We start from the raw sequence: 22,246 nt of genomic DNA on the forward strand, positions 1-22,246 counted from the left end.
CATCACAGAACTTCATTCACGATATTTCTAATCCAGAATCCAAAGCCTGTTTTTAGTCTTTGAACGTCACTTTTATTTCATCAGTTCACTTGCGTTTGCACTGTCGGACCTGATTTGTCTTGATTGGCAGATTAGGAATAATTGTGTTTTTGATTTGAAACTCTGGGGCTCCAGTGCTATTACGTTATAATTTTAAGGCACACAATCACATTTAGCGAATTGCTTCTTTATTACCATGAATGTGGACATTTCGAGACAATTTTACATGCTCTGTGTCCTTTTTGTGATTTGCTAAATATGACAGATGTTTCAGGTCTTTTTTTTTTGGTTTCGGCTTCTCCCTTAATCTGCCTCCTTAACAACATCCATGAACCTCCTTTCTCCTGCATGCTTTGTCCAATATTATCACTATCCCTCCCCTGCATGTGACCAGACCTTGACCCTCTTACTTTATCTCCAAACCATTCAACCTGAGCTGTCCCTCGAATATGCTCATTTCTAATCCTGTCCATCCTGTTCACTCCCAAAGAAAATCCCAGCACCTCCAGCTCCGCCTCCTGTCTTTTCGACAGTGTCTCCAAGCACTTTGAACTTCAAACTTTATATTGGTGACATTTTCTAATAGGTTAGAGATATTTAAATGACCTTTCCGGGATAAAAAAGGTGGACTTGAAGCTGAGTGTTGCATATCTTGACATATTTCCAGTAATGTGATTATTACACGTTATAATGACCAAAAATGATGATTTTTTTTTTTTTGACATGTTGCGATTACGATTTTAATTGCCATATAACTTTTTAAATCAAGCTTCAGTTCTTTACTTAATCTTTACTTACTTATTTACTTTGGTAGCTAGATTAAAGGTATCGTGTGTAGGATTCAGCAGCACATACAGGAGGAACTACTGTAGCCTGTACTTACATTACATTACATTACATGTCATTTAGCAGACGCTTTTATCCAAAGCGACTTACAATAAGTCGTCATTAAATCTTTGGTTTGTCCCTTAAACACATGGTGGTCCAACATGAAGAAGACTGCTCCTTATGTAAATATAAAGGGTTCATAAATGAAAACAAACTGGACAACTACAATACTGTAAGGCAAAAATCTAAGGAAAATTCTGAAGTTTATGCTTTGTAAAAAAAAATCATAGAGTGAAGAAACATCTTGGCAGCAAATTGGAATTTTTTGGATTTGAAATTGAAAACTGATCTTGGCATATGCGGTGAACAGACTCGACGTGACGGTGCATGAGAACATTTCATATTTGCCTTGGCTTCAAGTGATGGCTTTCATTCACTCTGAAGCAAACTCGGAGTCTTCATTTTCACCATTTGTCATGTAAATGACTCAATATTTATATCTTTAAGAAGTCTATTGAAACGAGTCCACTGTGTCGGACCGAGAAGCAGCGAGCTCCATATCTCGAGTCAATTAGCAGCTTCAGGCTCTATGGCAACATTGAACAATGTGCACATATGGTGCATGTGCATATCTTTACATATTGATGTGTGTTTGTGTATCTAAGAAAGGTGTCCTCTAAGCCTCGTGTGCTACACTGTGCATTACACAGCCTGCACAAGGCCAGCTGTGTGTGTGTGTGTGTGTGAGCGTGTGCGAGGCCTACTGTATACGCACCTGCCTTTGATGCTGTTACAGTTGTCTAGCACTGTGGCACTGTGGCACTTTACACTGACCAAGGCCAATATAGACGGTAGCCTCTTAAGTCTACTGTAATTGGTCAGGGAGGGATAATGAGCTTGTTCCATTTGAGGAGGAGTGATCAGCCGCAGAGACAGGAGTGCCATTAAAGCAAAGCTAAATTGAAGAGAGCTTTGTTTCACTCTGGCCCCATGCTATCAGCGGAGTAAAGGAAATTATTCGTCATCCCCTGGAAAGTAGTTATGTCTTGGCTGGCCGCTCTGACTACTGTTAAAGTGTCCGACCTCCACTCCTCGTCTTAATCGCACCCTAGTTCGCTTGTCCACGTCGTTCTCGGTTCGCGTCAAGGGAACCAAATGAAAGAAGTGGACTACAACGCAGGGCATTGTGGGTAAACACAACCAATACATACACGCGCGTAGAAAGATAGCCGGGAGAAATGGCTCGTGGTCAGACGTGGAGTGGGAACAAGGTAAAAAAAAAAACACCCAAGACTGATTTGGTGCAGCTCCATGTTTTGCTCTTATATGGAGGAAACAGAAGTGAGTTTTCTTGTTTATTGTTTGTCTTGTCTTCACCTTCTGTAATTCTTGAAACTCGGACCGGCTGAATGTTGGAACCCCCAAACGTACCGAGTCTAGTTTGAAACAAATCTTTTCAAGACATCTAGTCGTCTATGTTGTTTCCTGACATCTTGTGAGGCTAAATGTTGCATGATGCACCTTTTAATAATACTTTATTTCACTTGACTTTCACTGCATTTATTTACAAACCACTGCAAGCTGTTTTTATGACTTTAATCCAATCTCTTTGTTTTTAGTTTCATGATATTTCCTTGGTTTTATTGTTATTGATTATTGAATCAATAGACCATTTTAAATTGCACTTTATGGCATAATTATGGAAAAAAATAGCATATTTTAAAGGGGAATTTCAGTCTTTTATCTAAATTGATCCGCTGGACAGATTCCATATAAACAATCATTTTCATGCTGACATTTCTAAACACAGGGCTCCGATTTAGTTTGTTCTCCATCTGTTGCTTTGTTTTTGAAAGAGCTGAAAGGAAACACAGAGAAACAACAGACACAAAAGGCTGTTGTGGATCATAATTATATCAACAAAGTTTGTTCATGTTGTCTCTCTTTATTCCCCGTGAATCAGTGAAATCAGGAATCATCCAAAAAGCCCTCACAGGGTGTTCATGCCCTCTGTGGCTGCACTACAGTCAGGCAGACTGGTTGCCATGGCTATTTCCAGTGGCTGCCCCTTTGATGCGTCACGGCAGCTGCTTGTGTCCGTGTTGTACCACACTTCGCACTTTGGTCAGCCAGTCATATCCAGATTGGTTTTCTGATGTTTCACGTAGGCTCAGCACCCCACTGGGGGAACTTGCCATCGATGTGGGACCCATTTAAATGTTCCAATCACTTCTTTTCTTTGGCACGATGCAGCTTATGAGAACATTTTCCAGGCACATTATCTCTCAGAGAGAAAGGAACACCAGAGCTTATGTGAGAGTGGTTAAGCTTCTGTGGACAGATTGTGTAAGAAGATATCACCAAGTGTCTGTTCTTATATGAGGTACTGACACAAGTCTGGTAAGGAGGGCCCAGTAAAGTGATAAAAAAGTCCAACTGCGCGGGTAAAAAGGACAGTAGGGTTGGGCGATATTATCTTAAAACTATATCATGATATAGATATGTGATGATATTTTACATAATTGCAAAATAAATGTTTATTCTGATGCGTAATGATACATAATTACCAACAGAAAACATCATTTCATGATGCAAAATTAATCTATAAATATCCAAAGAAAACAGTAGGCCATGTGAAATCAATTGAAGGGGCTCATATGGGCCCCGGGGCCGTGAGTTTGAGACCTCTGAGCTAAACAAAAGAGTCCCCTCGGAAGGAATATTTCAATGATTTGCATTTAGCTTTGTATTACTACAATAGGGGTAGTATTTTTGAAGAATTGTGCTTTTTTCAAAAATACTACCGCTATTCTAGTAATACAAAGCTAAATGCACATCGGTGGAGTATTCCTTTAAATATTGAGAGTGAATGGTTGTTTGTCTCTATCTATGTGTGGCCCTGCGATGGACTGGCGAACTGTCCAGGGTGTACCCCGCCTATCGCCCGATGTAGCTGAGATTGGCACAGCACCCCCCGCGACCCTCTGGTGGAGGATAAAGCGGTTAGATGATGACTGACTGACTATAGGCTTCTAGTTTTTCCAACTAGAAGATGAAGTTGTCGCTTTGCAAACCTTTCGCTCCCTGCACTGAAGTTCATCGAGAAATTCAACGATTTAACATCGAGGCACAAAGTAGTTGATCCACCGCCGCCTCCATGAGTATCTGCAAATGTGTCATTTATATTTGTCACTTTCTCGTTTTAAATCAAAGTTACCAAAAAAAAGGCAACAGTAGACCAGCAGCTCCCGTGTCCTTGCACGCTGAAAGTGCGTGAGAGAAAAGAGAGTGGAAATAGAGATTTGAATTACCCACTTCACAAAAGTCAGAACAAGTCTCTATGTGGTTGGTGTAGTGGTTAGCGCTCCTGCCTTTGCAGCAAGAAGTTGTAGTTATTTATTATTATTAATCCCCTTAAGGAAAGTAGTATGTATTCCTCTGCATTTTGACCCATCCTAGAATTAGGAGCAGCGGGCTGCCACACTAAGTAGCGCCCGGGGAGCATTGGGGGTTGGGTGGGGATTTGAACCGGCAACCCTCTGGTTACAAGTCAAGTTCCCTTTCCACTTGGCCACGGACTGCCCCCGCAGACCCGGGTTTGTGACCCAGTCGGAACAAGGTCCTTTCTGCATCTGAGTTTGAATGTTGGGTTCTCTACAAAATGTGTAATGTTTTCCAAAGAGAACTGGGAAACACAATCTGGACACTTTATTAAGGAAGCCCGAGTGTGTACATGCTGCGTATTTGTGCGTCCATATATTGTACATGTGTCTGTAGTTACAAAACATGTAGTCCTGTATGAACACGGCGCGTATGAAAGACGGGCTATTTGCCAGCGCTGTCACTTCAGAGACCATAGAGCACACGAAATGACAAACGAATAGATCAGAATGATTGGCTTAGCAGCAGCTACCGTATTTGCAGCTGTGCTGGTGAACGGTATGTGCGCCGTGGCTCGGAGCTGATTGCAGTGATTACGTGTGTTTATCTGGATTATGCATGCAAGAGGAGGCGATGCAACAGATGCTAGGCAAAAATATTTGTATGACATATTTTAAGAACTAATGGATTGCGGTGAAATTGGAACAATCATCGTCCCGAGAGGATGGTCCTCGGTACTTTAGACAGCTCCGACTCATCATCCAGTGCCACCAGCTGTTAAATGTTTAATTAGACTTTATAGGCGGAAATATAATATGGTTAGTTGTAATTTCCAGAGAGGGAATCTTGGACCTTAGTGATCCACCGACATTTAGCGTGTTTTTCAGATTCTAATATCTTTGCAGGAGCTGAATGTGGTATAGACGTCAGATTTACAAATCTCTTGTTATGTCAAAAGTATCACTACCACGCTGTAAATCGCATTTAAAATACATTGATATTATGGTAATATTACCTCCCTATTAAAAAATCATTACCATTGTGTAATGCATTAAGTGTTTCCCATGTGGTAAACCGTTCATATCTTGAAGTTTTCCTCCGTGCTTTGGAGTATTTGATGGTTTCCAGTGTTAAAGCTGTGGTGTGTAACCTCTAAGCCCGTCAGCTGTGTTTCAGTGTAGCAGTGTTTCGTTTTTGTGCCTTTTACACCATGACTGACGAAGATAAGGCAGAAGCACGGCAGCCATATATATGGCGTTTTTCCACCACGTAGTCCCGCCTCGCCTCAGCTGGACTCTATACGGTTTGATTGCTTTTCCATTACGACACAGTACCTCGTCAACATGGGCGGGGTCATCACAGCGGCTGCATGGAACTGCTGTTTTATACACAACACACACACACAAACGAGTGACAGTTGTTTTTGATGTACTGAATCATTAGAATCAGTTCATTAAAAAGATTTGTTCAGTACTCCCTGTATGACCGGGGCACAGAATCTGACCCAGCCGTGCTACAACTGTATAGTGGAAAAGAGCCATTATGTGTGAGAGCGAGGAGTGATTTTAGTCATTTCCACAGGGGGCGATAGTAGTTTCACAATGCACAATCCATTAATGTGCCATCCATTTCAATTTATTATACAGTGAATATTGGACTGAAATTTGATTTTGAATCACAATATCTGTTCGATAAGTCACAGTTACAGATATTTTCCCCAAAAATCCTTTAGAACTGTCATATTATAAATGAGGCCCATGAAAAACCAGTGAGAAACCAAACTATAATTAAATGAATTCTCAAATGACGGCAGTAAAAATGCTTACAGTCTTTGTCTGTTACCTTTTTTCCTGCAGTGAAACATCAGTCTGTGCAAGTAAGGCTTTTAACAACAGTCTGGTGTAGGCGAGGGACACGCCTCGCACTGACCTCTGACAGACTGGATGAGGCGCAAGGCAGGCGAGTGTTCCCAAAAGATCCCTTTCATGTCATAACACAATGAGGCTTGTTGATAGGACTGGGGACTGAAGGAGCAACTGAGGAAGTGTTGTTTACCAGGAATCATGAACATGTCGTTTAAATGCAAAGGAGGACACGAGCCGAGCGTGACTCAGACGCCAAACCTGCGGTACACAGTCCAGTATGCGCTCACTACGGGCAATTATGTGCCAGACAACATTTTCCTGAATGATAAACAGCTAATTAAAACCTAATAAAGCAATCACAACGCTCAGTTGTGTTATTAACTTTGCTCATGCTAACTAACCAACCAGGCTTAATGACATTCACCAGCAGCAGCAGCGATCCTTCAGTTGGAATGAAAGCTATTCATGTTGCCCTCCTTTCCCCACCACCGTGATTGTGCTGTCATTGCAGTCGCAGCAAATTAACACTTCTCCTATTCTCATCCAGCCGCTCAGCAGTTAGCCACCAGTAAGACGTAGTCAAAAACCTCCAAAAGGGCCGGAGGGATTCAAAGCTATCAGGGTGATTTAACAACAAGGGACAGATCACACTTTCCTCTCATCTACTCTTCTCAATGAGTTCTGTTTTGTTTCTTTCACCTTTCTAATTGAAGTAAAAACAAAAAAAAACATGTTAGGTTTTCCGCAGCCGTGACTTCCCGTAGTCTGGTGGCAGCCAGCAGAGAATTAGCTTTGTGCGCCAAACAAACAAAGATATGGGATGTTTTCGTTATTTTGCCTTAGATGTTCTCTTAGAACTTTGCACAGTGTCAGTTAAGTTGTTTCCAGTCCTTAATGAGGATAAGCTAATTGCCTGCTGGGTGTAGTTTACCTAAACCAACAGGGTGGTATTGATCTTCTCAGCGAGAAAGCAGCAGATTTTCCAGTGTAAATGTTTATTTCACAACCTGTGATTTTAAAGACGGTTGATTTATGTGTCTGGAATTGTAATCGAAATAATCCTTTTTAAAAGTAAAGTAAACTCTGACTCATGTACTTAACCCTTAGAACACAGAGCATTTTGGGTGCTTTTTTTCCCATTACTATGTGAAAACGTACAGTATATAAAGAGGCTATATAAATGTGCCTAATATCCCCTTTTTTTCAAACAAAATGTCATTTTCACCAACTTTACAAACACACCAAAGAAAAAAGTACTCAAAATGTTTAAAACCAGATTGAATTTGTCAATTTTCGAAATGCATCACAGTTCAAAGTTCACTTTCACTCGTTTTTATGAACAAGAAAAGAAAAACAGTCCAATTTTGTGACTTCTGCACAATTATTGTAACTTTATATCACTGCTAAAAATGTCACATAATATGAATCATAACTTTGACTCATAAGAACACATTTGTTTTTTAAAGCCTATAATATGTGACCTATAAATACTCATCCTCAGGATGTCCATGTAAAGAGTTGTGTATTATACCAAGGGCAATTAACACGGGTGCACCTGCGGCACAGATCTGTGCCACGTTAGCACTAAGGGTTAAGTAACACAGATGAAAAGGCAAGTGCAATAACAAACCCTTGTGCTAAATAACCATCATGTGACCTCTCTGGCAGTGGGGGCTACAACTCAACAAGACCTTGAACGCCACGTGGCATTTTTTGCTTTGAAGGTACAGTGTTGTCATGAGATGGGGGGGGGGATTCTAACTAAGAATCAACATGCTGTGAACAACACAGTCTGTCGCTCCAATCTGCATTTTTTTATTTTGTTTTTCAATGAAAAAAATAAAGCCTCAAAGCACTTTCAAGTTGCATATATTAATAATGAATGATCATTTTTAAAAAAGGCAAAAAAGGTAAATTAAATAATCATCACCCAATACAGCCTATTTAAGAATAGCAAGAACTAGCACAATCACACTCCACCTCTAATTCTTCCCCCGTCTGCTGTGTCACATTAACATGATTGCTCCTCTCAACCAAACCTGCAAAGTTTTGCACTGAAATTCCTCAACTTTCAGATGAAAAGTACTTTAAAGGCTATAAAAAGATCAACCGTTAAGTCAACTCAACTCAAACCTTATTTCTAGAGCACCTGTAAAACCACAGCAGTCGATCAAAGTGCTGTACACGAGGGGGAGACTGCTCCAGAGTCTGGGGGCAAAGGTCCTGTCACCTCTAGACTTAACTTTTTAACACTGAGCACTAGTTATACAACAGTATGTGCTATCAGGAAAATGGTTTCCAACGGTTTCTGAAAGCTGAGAAGTTGCACATTAAAGCCAACGTGTGGTTTTTACAGTCATTTCACTCGCATATTTTCAATTTTGGCATATCCTGATCCATATGAAGCTGATAAATGCCTCTATTTTGTTGTGATGCCAGTTTATTTAGTCCGGACTGAGCCTTTAACCCCGTCACTGTCAGCGTTTTTAATAGAAAGGATTACTGGGTTTCATATGCCTCTGAAAAATTAGAATTTACACCAACAACTGACTCATTAGCAAGATACTGAACTCCCCCACGCTGTATGGAAGTATACGAAGAACAATAGTGCATTCTGCACCAGCTCTAAAAAAGACAGAAGATATTGTGAAAGGAAAGAGAAGCCAAACTCTAAATAGGCTCATGCTGTGTCTGACTGCCAACAGGGACTGAGGGAAGATTATAAGGAAAATCAGTGTGAATAGCACAGAGCTAGAAGCTCTTCATCTGCCCTTACCTCGCTCGCCAGTCTCTCTCCAGCCCTCCACTTATCCAGCTGTCCATCCTCCCAGCCTCAAGGAGTCCCCGTTACCTGGCGACCCCGGGGTGGGAGGTACTTCAGGGATACGTGGCCATGGTTGGGGAGGTGCGGTGGAGATGCATCTGTATTAAGGAGGGGGGGGGGTGGTTTCAGGAGCCTCCTCAAAGACCTCTGAAGATTGATTTAAGCTCTGATTGTTGTTTTTTTTTAAGGGCGTCATGGTAACGGTTCTGTGATATTGTAGTATTCCACTCCCCACCCCCATTTTTTCACGTCTTTGTTTTTTTCCACCACATTTGGTGGTCATTGTCCATTTTTGTTACTTTGTCATTTTGCATCACAGTCTACGAAATCTTTCCATTCCAGGGTGTTTAGTTGAATTAATAGAGAGTTTGGTCTTGAAAGCAGTTTTGTAAATACTCTGTTACTGTACTTGAGTACAAAATTCACATATCTGTACTTTATTTGTATTTCTTGCAACTTTTACTTCTACATGTCCTCTAACTGTCTCTGTTACTCGTTACTAAATCAGAAGAAGATTTTATTATGGTCTGCATTTATATAGTGCTTTTCCAGTCTTGATGAGTTTTGCCATTCACACGCTGCAACATGGGGGTTCAGTGTCTTGCTCAAGGACACATATAGACAAGCAGAGCCAGGAATTAAAGCCAAAAACATTCGGTTGAAAGACAACTCGCCCTATGACTAAGACTCAATCCTAACTCCTCGCTTTTTTAATGCTTTAACTTTTACTTCTCCAACTTAAGTACAGTTTACTGTATATCAGAAAATCACTTTTGAGTACAGTAAATGTCATATACTTAAAGACTTTTAAACCCTTAAAGGAATAGGAAGGAATTCGCAATTTGCATTTAGCTTTGTATTACTAGAATAGGGGTAGTATTTCCCCCTCAGTCGAGAAATATCTTCATTCTTTTCTTTGTTACGTGCCCACCAGTGACACAAAGAATGAAGATATTTCTCGACTCAGGGGAAACTGAGGTTGGGAAGCGGCGTTTTTTTTCAAAAATACTACCCCTATCCTAGTAATACAAAGCTAAATGCATAGCGGTGAAGTATTCCTTTAAGTAATATTATTAAAAAGTGACTTCAACTTCTACCAAAGTCATTTTCTGGTAAGATACTTGAACTTTTACTGAAGGGTCCCTTATACGTTTCCTCACGTTACTGAAGTGCAGCAGATGAGAGATGAAAAGGAGAAGGATGAAAAAGATCACGAGTGACGATGGCGAGAAAAGAGCTCACAGTCAAATACACTTCTACAGTCAGGCACGAGAAATGAATGAAAATAACTTTAGCTGACAGACACGTGTGTGTGTGTGTGTGTGTGTTACATTTGAACTCGTTCCAGCCACAGGTGCTATTTTCATCTTCTTTTCCCCTCAAAGTCTCTGTGACTAAAGGAGACATATCTGGGATCAACACATTTTGTCAATGGTGTTACCGTGTCATTGCTAATTTTAGGTACCCAGCGCTGCTGCCCGCCTAATTAACATCTTCTTGTGACATTGTGAGAGAAAACCAAGCTCGTGATTGGCTTCCAGAGTCTTGAGTGTCTCCACAGAGCTTTTTGAGCCTCATGTAATGGGCAGCGGGGACTGATTATATTCTGATTCAATCATCCTTGCTCCACTTCGCCACAGTCTGGGCGAATTTCTGCCGCCAACGTTCAAGTCCCCGCGTCAATAAACTAATGTGAATTCAGATGTGGACATTTGAATAAAAAATAAAAAATAAAAAAAGCACTAAGTGACGAGAGAAAAGATAAACCAGAGAAATGTGGCAAAGGTCAGTTTGGCAGCGAAAGAAAAGAATGGGCAAAGTCACAGAAAATGACGGAGATGAAAATGAAAGAGTCACTTATGAAGCGGTTTTGTGGAGTGTGGAGAGAGAGAGAGGTGTCACACTGGGCGAGAGGAAAAACACTCAGAATAGAAAAGGTTTTCCAATTCAGTGGAAATGGTGCATATGTGATGACTTTATTGTGTTGTACCAGTGATGGAACATCACAATAATAATCATTTTAGCAGTAAAGTGCCTTTGATTGTCAGATTTCTTTTATTTGTAATATGTTGGTTAATTGGCATTAGTTCTGTTAAAATGGGATAATGGGGGATATTTTAGGTTTTTTTTTTGGTGTTAGAATGAACTTATTAACTCTCCCACAATAAAGTGGGAGATATAGAAAATCGACATTTCTATACCTCTCCTGCTGCCTCCTGAGTTCATCCCACTAAAATATCTCAAACACTGAGCAGTTTATGAACCTCAGTCTCCAGGCGTTTGTCGTTCTAAATACGGCAAAAGCTTAAAAAATATTCTTAATATATCATCGACGTAAGGAGGGAACTGATTTTACGAGGTGAGCTTTTGTTAAGTGGATAAAATAGTATTTATTTCTTTAGTCCTTGACGGCAGGAACCTCATCGGTTACAGCTCGAAGGTAAATCTGAAATGCCTGACGAGGTCACTGTCGAAAAATCTCAGCAATACTTTCTTATAAAACTGCACTTCAAAAAAAGGTACTCCAGTATACGATGTTATGTGTTAGCCCGTAAACAAATGAAACAATAATAATCAACATATGACATAGAGATCTTAAATATAACACAGGCTCAAGATCCTCACTATGAAGAATGCAACACAGGAAATTCTCAATTCTCACTTGTTTTGTGTAATTGTAAAAATAAATTACACACATAAGCACATTTGGCAGACTATAATTCTGAAATTAATCCAGCTCCGTTTTGGAGTAAAAACCCGGAAAAAATACATTTGAGTCATAATGTTGTTTCTATTATTAACTTCCAGGTCTTTTATTCATTCACATTGAATGTCTCCAATTCTGCCTCACCATAAAGTAGACAACCAAAGAAACCATCACCGTGCAGTATAACATTGATTTGTTCAGTTATGGTAGTAGCCAAGCATCAAGAGTGGGTTTTCAAGTTTCAAATTTGCACCAGCAGAGAGTCAAAAGTGAGTAGAGAGTACTGTGATGTCAGCCACTCGTCCTCACTGAGGACATCATGTGATCACGAGGGTCTCTCTGTGGAGTCTCTTTGGAAATTAGTCATACCATTACTCATGCAGGCCTTTGTATCAAGTTGCATGTTTTTGGTTTTTTTGGAGAGACTGTGCAAATTGTGTAAGAATGAATAACAACTAACTTTTTACATTACATTACATTACATGTCATTTAGCAGATGCTTTTATCTAAAGCGACTTACACAATAAGAGCTAGAAGTAAGTAAGAGCTTCAAGTAAACCAAACTATGAAGTGCTTGTATACGTTGTATATGCGATGTATACGTTTTTTTCTTTTCTCGTCGTCGTCTTAGTCGAGGTACAGTCGGAAGAAATGTGTTTTTAGTCGGCGGCGGAAGATGTGGAGGCTTTCCGCTGTCCGGATGTCGATGGGGAGCTCGTTCCACCATTTGGGAGCGAGGACAGTGAACGGTCTCGAGAGACTGCAGCGTGCAGCAAACGAAGAACTCCTCCGCTCACCGCTTTCTGTACATACACCACATGTACAACTTATTTGGTTTATGCAATAGATTTAGTAGTAAACCCCTGCTTCAAGGCTACACTGTTGCCTCACAGCAAGAGGGTTGCTATTTTGCGTTCTGGTCTGGTGGAGTTTGCATGTTCTCCCTGTGTGTATGTGTGTGTGTGTGTGTGTGTCTGGGTTCTCCTCCTGGTTCTCCGGTTCCCACATGTCCAAAAATAAATGCAGAGGTTAATTGGACACTCTGCATTGACTGTAGGTGTAAGTGAGATTAAATGGTGGTTTGTCTCTATATGTTGTACCCCTCCCTTCACCAAATGTCAGGGCTGCTGTAGGAACATGACCATGTTTCCTGTCCCACACTAGAGGATAATTGGCCAGATTTTGGCCCCGATCTTGTCCGTCCGACGATTTTAGGATGATTTGAACAGATTATCTGGCCAAATAATCCTATACTGTGAGGGGTTAACAGACGCAATCTCCCTATTTTCAAATTGAAAGTATTAAACATGATATTGAAGACTGAGCAGAACCCTGCAGTAAATGGTTGTTTGTCAATGCGACGACGATGATGAATGTGGAGATCGTCTAAGTCTGTGTTTGAAAATCAGTTACAAGGTTTGTTGTGTCTGTGGTCTGCCATGTTTTTAAAATCAAGTCAGGTGTGAAAATCCTGAAAAAGTGCATATAATAGGCTTAATCTAAGGCTGTTTTTTTTTATTTCAAATCGGTTATATACTTATTCAAACATACTTAAGGATAATCTATTCAATTTCTGCCTATAAATCTCCTAAAAAATGACATACTAGACCTTATAACCAACACTGGTTTCATGCAACGTTGTTTGTGGTCAATATCGTGACTGAACCACTGTGGATTTTGTCCATTTTACAAAAGGTTAAGAATAGATGTCCCGGTTTTAGCCAAATGTGTCCCTTTATCAATGTGCTCATTAAAAATGCCTCTGACTGTTCCATTAACAGAGGTCAGAAGGTGCTGTTTTCTACCACACCCCCTACGTCCAACACTGACAGTACAATTCAATTTTTAAAAAAGTTGAATGTGAGTCCTGACAAGATTATGTGCGTTGGCATAGAGTGTCGTACAAAGATCTGCTTGTTAGGTTGAAACCTGGAGAGCGAGAGAGGTGATAATTGGTCCGTGGGATTATTTTGTGATTAAGCCTGAATTCTGTGCAGACAACAGAAGCCGGCAGTTGTCTTTAATCTTGGTGGAAATTAATATTCTCAGACAGCTGTGACCGCTGAGAGGGTTATCAGTGCGACACAGATGCCCTCCTTCTGCACCAGCAGCCCACCTGAAGTCCTCAAACTGAAGGAACAATGGAAAGGGCCTCTCCTGCCATGTAACTAGTAATCCCGTATTAGTCCAATAATTAGTCTGTCTGTGTGACAAAGGCGAGTGATGATAGTGTAGTGCAGCTAAGTGGCACACACGGCTCGAGATGATCATCATCTACTCTGTTTGTCAGTGTGGCAGCGCTGCTGAGTGGATTCTCCACTAATGGTCACTGATTTCACTCTGATGTTTCACAGACACTGACTGATTAGATGGCACTGCGCCACTCAAATTAAGATTACAGGCAATAACGCGCGAGGAAATAAATTCCCTTTATTGATGATTACATAAATGCTGATTGAGGCGCCACGAAAATACAGAATGTACTCTTCATTTTTAAGCTGCCGTAGTGAATAATGTCACGGGGTTAAATGAAATGTGGATCATTTATGGAAAACGCAGAATAGTCAACACACGGTGCAGTTGAGTTTCCTTCAGATCTGGAGCATCTTCAAGCTTGTTGTTTTGCTCTGGCTCTCAGTGCTTTAATTGCCACCAGCAGCTAATTTGCTCGTCACCGTGACCTTATCCTTAACCCTAACATCAGAGAGCGTTAGCTACTGGCTACGAGCAACCGTCTAACTTATAATTAGCTCAACTAACATGATGCAGATTTTATTTTTGCATTAAAATAACAGCTCGAAAATCACTTTGATTGCTCACTTACTGACTCTGTTTATGGACCTGTGTTGTTGTACGTTTGGTGTGTGGGTAGCATGGCTGGGTATTAATTAAAATGTTTTGATACGATATTGATATCTGGAGGGCCACACGGTTGGTGTAGTGGTTTGCAGCAACAAGACCCGAGTTCCCGATCTGGTCAGAACAAGGGCCTTTCTGCATGGAGTGTGTGAGTGGGTTTTGTTTCCCCCTACAGTCCAAAGACATGCAATATGAGGATTAGGTAAATTGGTGTTAGCGTTATGGTTGTTTGTCTCTGTGTCCCTGTGATCGACTGGTGATCACAGGTTTTGCTGCTTCTTAAATGTGAATATTTTCTTTGTTTCTTTGCTCCATATAACAAAGAAATCATTAAAACTCAATTATTTTGGTCTGTGGGTTTTCTGACATTTTTATGGACTAAATAACTCTACCCTAGACAGATCGCCAGTCCATCGCAGGGTCAACATACAGAAACAAACATCCATTCACTCTCACGTTTACACATACAGACCCAAGACCCACACACATGACCCAGACCCTTGTTGCCTGGGTCTTTGCTGCAATTTTAAGTCAGTTTTAACAAAAAAATAAATAACAGCACACATTACGATATCATATTTAGTTTTAGCCGGCATGTTTGACCTCTTACACCCAAACGCAGAACGACTTTCTGCTCTTGTTTCTTCTTCTGGGCATTTTAGGTCTTCTTCACCATACTTTCATTCACTTGAACAACCACAGAAGGTGTCCATTAATTTGAAATAAGCCGCATGTGCTGGCCTTTTCAATAGATTTGACATTGGCTGTTGGCATATTCATTCATTAGTACATTACTTTTCACAGCTACTCTGGGATGTAAGACTTTAGGGGAACTGTATGACTGTTGTCCACCAGTTAACAGCTTGTGTGAGCACTTGGTTTAAAGTATTAAGCCTCTGTGAAGCTTGTGTACAATCATGGATGCAACTTTTTCAAGTGTGCAGGCAACTGTTTCCATCTAGTGGATGAAAGTGCACAGTACACCCTGAGCGACAGTAATGCAAATCACTTTTCATTCTCTATTAAACTGTCACTCTTCATGATTATCTCCTATCTCACTGTCTTAGCACTTATCTTTTATTATATTTATGCTGATGCAGGATTAAGATACAGTATCTCGTCAAAGAAAGCCCACTTATCATGGTAAACTACATGTAGTGTTGCACAGGATTGAATTATTTTACCTTATACCGTCATAGACGGACTAATCAGAACAGTTTTACATTTCAACAATTAAAAACAATTTCAAATTTGATTCCTTGAGTCAAAGAAATAAATGAGTTGGCTTATTTTTCTCTTGATAGTGTAAATTAGTTGATTTTTACAAAATTGTTACAAATAAAATAATTGCCATAACTTATCTCAGGTAAAATGAACCATTTATGACAAAACACGATGGTGGATCAGTGGTAGAGCGACTTGTCTTTCAACTGGAAGGCTGTGGGTTTGATCGCTGGCTCTGCTGGTCTACATGCTGATGTGTCCTTGGGCAAAACACTTAACCCCACGTTGATCCTGACAGCTGTACCGACAGTGTGTGAATGATGTGTGACGGAAACAAAAAATGCTGCATGAATGTGTGAATGAATGGGTGAGTGGCAACTTTAAAGCAGCTATAAGTGATCAAGACGAGGAAAACTCTGTATAAATACAGACCATATACCATTTAAAACCAGAACTTTTGCGTTCACAATCACTCAGACTTATGCCGGCATGTCCTGTGGAAACATCACTGACAGTTGTTTACGTGAAAAAATAATTTCAAGCCAAGTTTGAAGCAGTTTTCTTTCAATTTGGCAACTTCAAAATAGACAGCTGTCCTGGTGAAAAGGACAAAGAGACATATGTCTCCCACACACACACACACACACGCTCCTCTCTCATGCCCTTGTCTGTCAGGTGAAATGACTCTCCTCTTCTTCTCCTCTGCGACTCCCTGCCACGCTCTTGACCTCTGGCTGTAGGAGTCCCGGCCACTTGGCTGTGACAGTCCAAACGGATTGACTCCACTCCGCGACATTGTCCGTCCCCTCTGGACATGTGCACGCTCGCTCAGCGACGACAGTCAATCCAGTTTTCACCGTGCACACCGTGCCCTCAGTCGCCATGAGAGGGTGCTGACATCCTCTCGAAACAAATGATTGTTTGCTCTCCTGTGCTCCTCTGTTTGTCTGAGGGCTTCTTCCTCAGTCTTTTGTCACACCCCTCAGTCCTTCTCATGTTATACATTCCCTCTATCTTGTCTGCGTGTGTGTATTTTTGTGTGTGTGTGTGTGTGTGTGTGTTTGCATACTGTATATGTGTGTCTGCACGTGCCTGTTCCGCTCTCTGTTGTGGAACAAATTACACAGCGGCTGGGGAGCCAAATGACTAATCAGTGGTACACAGATTAAAATCCAATTGCTGCAATTTGAAGCCACACAGGAGTAGTATGGCAAATTATCTGCTACAGCGTCTGCGCCGCTGTCTGCACCAGGCGTACCTGTTAAATGTTGATCTTTTAATTAGTGCGGCCCACAGGACGTGCGGATCAAAGGTTTTAAAACCGAATAATTCACCGTCAGTCGTCAAGAGTTAAAACTGTAATGTGTAACTTTTTAAAATATCATACACAATTGCGATGAAGATTCAAACGGGACGCGAGTCGTTCCATGTCGAGACATACAGAGACAACCGTGACCTTGGGCTAGTAAAGCGAGGTGATGGCAAACACAACTCAACTCAAAACTCACTTATTTATCCCCCACTATCACCTCGGTCATCTTTTTCTGTAATTTTAGATTTTAAACTCTGGTATTAATTTTTAAACCATCCATCCTCTGTGTTGAATTTGCCTGTTTTATTTTTGTCAGTTTGATTTATCTTCTTATTGAAGATGTAAAGCAGGGGTGTCAAACTCATTTTAGTTCAGGGGCCACATACAGTGCAATTTGATCTAAAAATCACCCCCCCTCCTTGTTTCATATTTAATGAGGTGTCTTTTTTGGAGAGATATAAAAGCAAATCCAACAATATTATGCCTAAGTTTACCATTTACACGTGTGCATTACAACTTCCAGATCACAGTGAAGTTACAAACGCACAAAACATTTAGTCACGGGTATCTGGAAATGAAAAATATAGTATTTTTCACAAATGCATCCTGGGGGCCGGATTGGACCGTCTGGTGGGCCGGTTCTGGACCTTGGGGCCGTATGTTTGACACTGATGTAAAGTGACCTTGAGTGTTTGATTGGTATTTACAAATAAAATGTATTGTTATACTTGCCCCGGCCACCCTTGTGCTGCTGCTGGATACACACAAACGCTCCCTCAGTCAGGTCCTGACATGTGTGTTTAATCTGTATCATCTTTAGTGAGATAAGAATGAAGTTTGTATTCTAATGAGATTTCCTGGAGGTCAGTGAATGCATCTTGACGGTCAGTGATGCTAAAGGCCTGTTTATCATCTCGAGGCCCCTTGTGATTGGCAGGAAATGAAGAGGGACCAAGTGTGTGGGAGCTGGAGTTAACAGCTATGGACTGAGTCACTTACTTTGGGTTCCGTCTTTCAGCGAGTCTGAAATACGGACATACAAAGGTTTTTCATTAACATCTCCTGGAAGGAAGACAATGGTGCCAACAGAAACATCTGCTACTGGTGATGGAGCCACTGCTGATAGCGGCACCAGCTCTGATCCTGCACTAAATGATACTCCTTCTGCCGACGCTTGCCGGGTTTTGGTGATTATGTGACTGTGGGACTAAGCAGGCTTGTTAAATTATTCCGCGTGTGACTGTGGCACTGATGAACCCAAGCAGGTGATTTTGAACAAATAACCCGTGAAACTGTATGGACAGAAAAAGGGCTCTTTTAGGAGCAGATGGTGCAAAGATATGAGATGGTTATGGATGCTGTGCATGGGAAGCTCTGTGTGTGTTTTGGTGAGTGCAACAGCCAAATGATTTGTGTGGCTGACGGGGAGGACTTAATGGATGTAGTGCAAATCAAGCCTCTACTAGAGCTAACGAGGACTAAACTGGTCGAATGTGACTACGTCGGGCGGACAGTTCCGCGTGAACGAGCTCCGTGACTGTGAAAGTGGACATTGTGCATCGCGTGGACCACATTCAGCTGTGTGTTACTGCCATAAAAAAATGTCACGGCATTAGACGCATCAACACTTGTGCGACAAGACTTTACTCTGGTTTATTAATGTGAGAACACATGTTTTATTACTCTACTAATGCTGCACCTGCAGTGGTGTCGCTGACACACACTGATGTATGAGGTTGTTGACCATAGGTGGAGTTTGCCCCTGAGTGGCTAAAATACTACATCAAGTCCAAAAATAGATCCAATAAAAACATTTCTTGTTAAGGTATAATACATATTTGAAGTAATATTATGAGACAAAACGGGTGCAAGAAATAAATCTTGAGTCTATTGTGTTTTTTTTCTTCATAAATGAATTAGACGTTGCTCATTGTTGTGACATTAACTGCACTTTGACCTTGTGCTGTTCTGATAACTTTCCCCTTTGACCTCTTTACTTTACTACTACAATAGCTAAGTAAAATCCACATTGTTGGTTTAATACATACTGTATACTGTGTGTGTGTGTGTGTGTGTGTGTGTGTGTGCTTGTGATTAGTACCTAGTGCGCCCTGGAACTGGTCGTAGCGCTGCTGTTTGACTGTTTATCTACTTTATGTAAATGATAGACATTGCAATGAAAATTGCATTATTTATGATTAAATAACGGCAGTTGAACCCTCCCAATGTTTGACTTTACAACTTTCATGTGAGCTCGGCTCTTATGTAACTCGAAACCCAGCTTATATGTGATTACAGTGGTCAGAAGCCTGTGACTTTAGCTATGTCGAAACCTCAAACTCCACCTATGTTGTTGACAGTGTGCTGGATTTCTATACTCAACTCTATTTTGTGTGTGTTGTATGAAAGGGAGTTGATTAAAAGCAGTTAAAAAAAAAAGAAATGATGTCATAATCAAGCCCCCACATGAAAATGCCATGAAATGCCAGTCCGGGTCTGATAGTTTTGCTTGACAGCATGTTTTTCTGATGAAGACGCAATGATCACAGGCCACAACATTGGTGTAGTGGTTAGCACTCTTTGCAACCTTCAGTTTCCTCCCACAGTCCAAAAACATACAGATTTGGTGATTAGGCAAATTGGACACTCTTAATTGACCATGAGTGTGGGAGTGGATGGTTGTTTGTCTCCATGTGACCCTGTGATAGACTGGTGACTGGACTGTCCAGGGTGTACCCGCCATTTCGACCCTCATGTGGAGAATAAAGTGGTAGAAGATGAATGGATGGATGTTTCTTATCACAAAAAAACAAATGGAGGGAGGATAATTAGATCAACAAGAACAAAAGCCACCCAAAGTTATATGCACTGCAGCTTTAAATTGCAGCTCGTCTGAAATGAAATCTGCACATGAAAGACAATAAATATGGCGAACAAAGTTAGAGCAAACCACAGTCGGTGGTTAATTAGTTCATATTCACCAGGAGGAACGTTAGGAAGATGAAGTGTTGCGCTTACGATTGGACTGGGAGCATGGGATGCTGTCTGCAGTCACTCATTCACCAGCACTGTATCATTCCCTGCCCACAATAACTACTTATCAACCACAGGCGAAAGTGTCTGATGACAGGGCTTATACCAGCTCAGACCTAAAAATGGATTGCAAGTGCTTTTGTGTGTATTTTTTTCCCCAACAATTAATTTCTCCTCGCACGGAATCACGTTCAGCGGGAGAATGAATGATAAGAAACAAACTCCCCGACCCTTGACTCTCCTCCTCATTATTTTATCTTTAATATGCACCCAAACAGGGCTGAGACACAACATGAACGTTTGCCTGGAACGCTCTCAACGGCAAAAAAAATAATCTCATTTTGTCTGGGAGTGTAAAAATCCTGTTTGCATGGTCGTGGCGTGCGTCTTTGTACCCGAGTGTCTTATGGCAGGCAAGGAAGACGCGTGTGCCGGCTGCCACTGAAACCATGACAACTGGAACACGTCTTCACGGGGGGAGAGAATCGAAACATGCCACGTGTTTTAAGCTTTTTTTCCCCCACACGTGACATATTTCACATTCGCCTCACCCAAACTGAAATACGCTCTCTAGAAAAGTGTGGGAAAAGCTGCAAATTGCACTTCAAAATTAAAAAACAACTTTATTAACAAGCAAGTCGTTTGACAAAACACACCTGCTGTGTGCTGTGTGCTGTGTGCTGTGTGCGTAGCCTTATTTAGTAGAAGTTCACCAGGGAGCCGTTACTGCCCCTGTGGACACGGAGCAACTCCAGTGAAGCAGCTCCTCGCACAGATGCTTTGCTCAGGGTTTTGTGTGTGTGTGTGTGTGTGTGTGTGCGTGGAAGCTGCTGTGGGAGGAGAGAATGCGTCGGGTGATTTTTCCAGGCAGTCAACACCTCTACTTAATCTTCATAAGCCCACTTCTCCAAAGTTTGGACTGCTGTAATGCAGTCCAAGGAGTTCTCTAGCGCTGACTTAATGTTTGAGTCATTCATTGGCTCCTCAAAGCTGTTACAAACAAAACCCTCGGAAACACGCAACGCACCATATTGTCGACGGTCCCCGAGCAACTTCCTCAGCAATATTTCACTTTTGGAAAAATGAATTCTAGTATTCTTTGCCGTTTTCTCTTTGCCAAGAGGCACATAAGAAGATTGATAATCAATTAAACGCGTTGTTTGTGCTTTGTAAAATAATTCAAACAAGCTTTGGGCTTCGTCAGTGTGAATATTTGCAGCTTTCTCTGCTCCGTACAAAACAAGACATTTGAAACCATCGTCATTTAGAAGTTTGCCAATCAACGTTTTCTGACATTTCCTGGACCAAACGGCTAAATAAATCGATGAGATTGCTCAGCATTTAATCAGATCAACTGTACGCCGGCAATTAAGAGCCAATTATCAAGTAGATACAGGTCAGGAGCTTCGATCAATGTTCACATCAACATCAGAATGAAGGGGAATGGTGATCTCAGACTGTGACATGTGTTCTCCAGCTGTCTGTAGAGTTATTACTGTGTGAGATGGAGACGCTCAGTTGAAGAGGGAGAGGTCAGAAGAATATGGTTGGAGCTTTGACAGACTGGAATAACTGCTCTCTTTGACGATGTCAAACCTGGAGGAAGATGGACCACGACACAAATATGAGAGACAAAGACGATTACTCGTTTGGTCCATAAAATATCAGAAAACCTTAAAAGATGTTGAAATGATGATGTTCTCAAATGTCTTGTTTTGTCCACAAAGCAAAATGATTGACTTTTAATGATTTCTTTGTTATCTAGAGCAATGAAATGGAAAAAAATATTCACATTTAAGAAGCTTAAACAATCAGAAATCTTGTTTTAATCATGAAAAAAGCTTCAAACCGACTAATCAATTATCAAAATAGTTGTCAATTAATTTAGTAATCGATTAATCATCGATTAATTGTTTCAGCTCTTTGGAAAACATTTGGGAAAAAATAGTTTTCTAAATCCAAAATCGTTATATTTTCCACCAGCTTCATGAAGCGAAGTGGCTGAAAATAGCAGTTCCCATTTGACTTCAAAGTGTAGCAGAGCTGCTTTTTGTCAGTTTTGGGCATTTTTCAATTATTATTTGAAGAAAAACCTTTTTGTTTTCTGATTAGCAGCGGCAGCTAAATGTTGCAGTTAACATAAAAAAACACCAACATGTTATGTCGCATCCAAT

Source organism: Solea senegalensis, linkage group LG17, assembly GCF_019176455.1.
Source record: "Solea senegalensis isolate Sse05_10M linkage group LG17, IFAPA_SoseM_1, whole genome shotgun sequence".
NCBI lineage: Eukaryota > Metazoa > Chordata > Actinopteri > Pleuronectiformes > Soleidae > Solea > Solea senegalensis.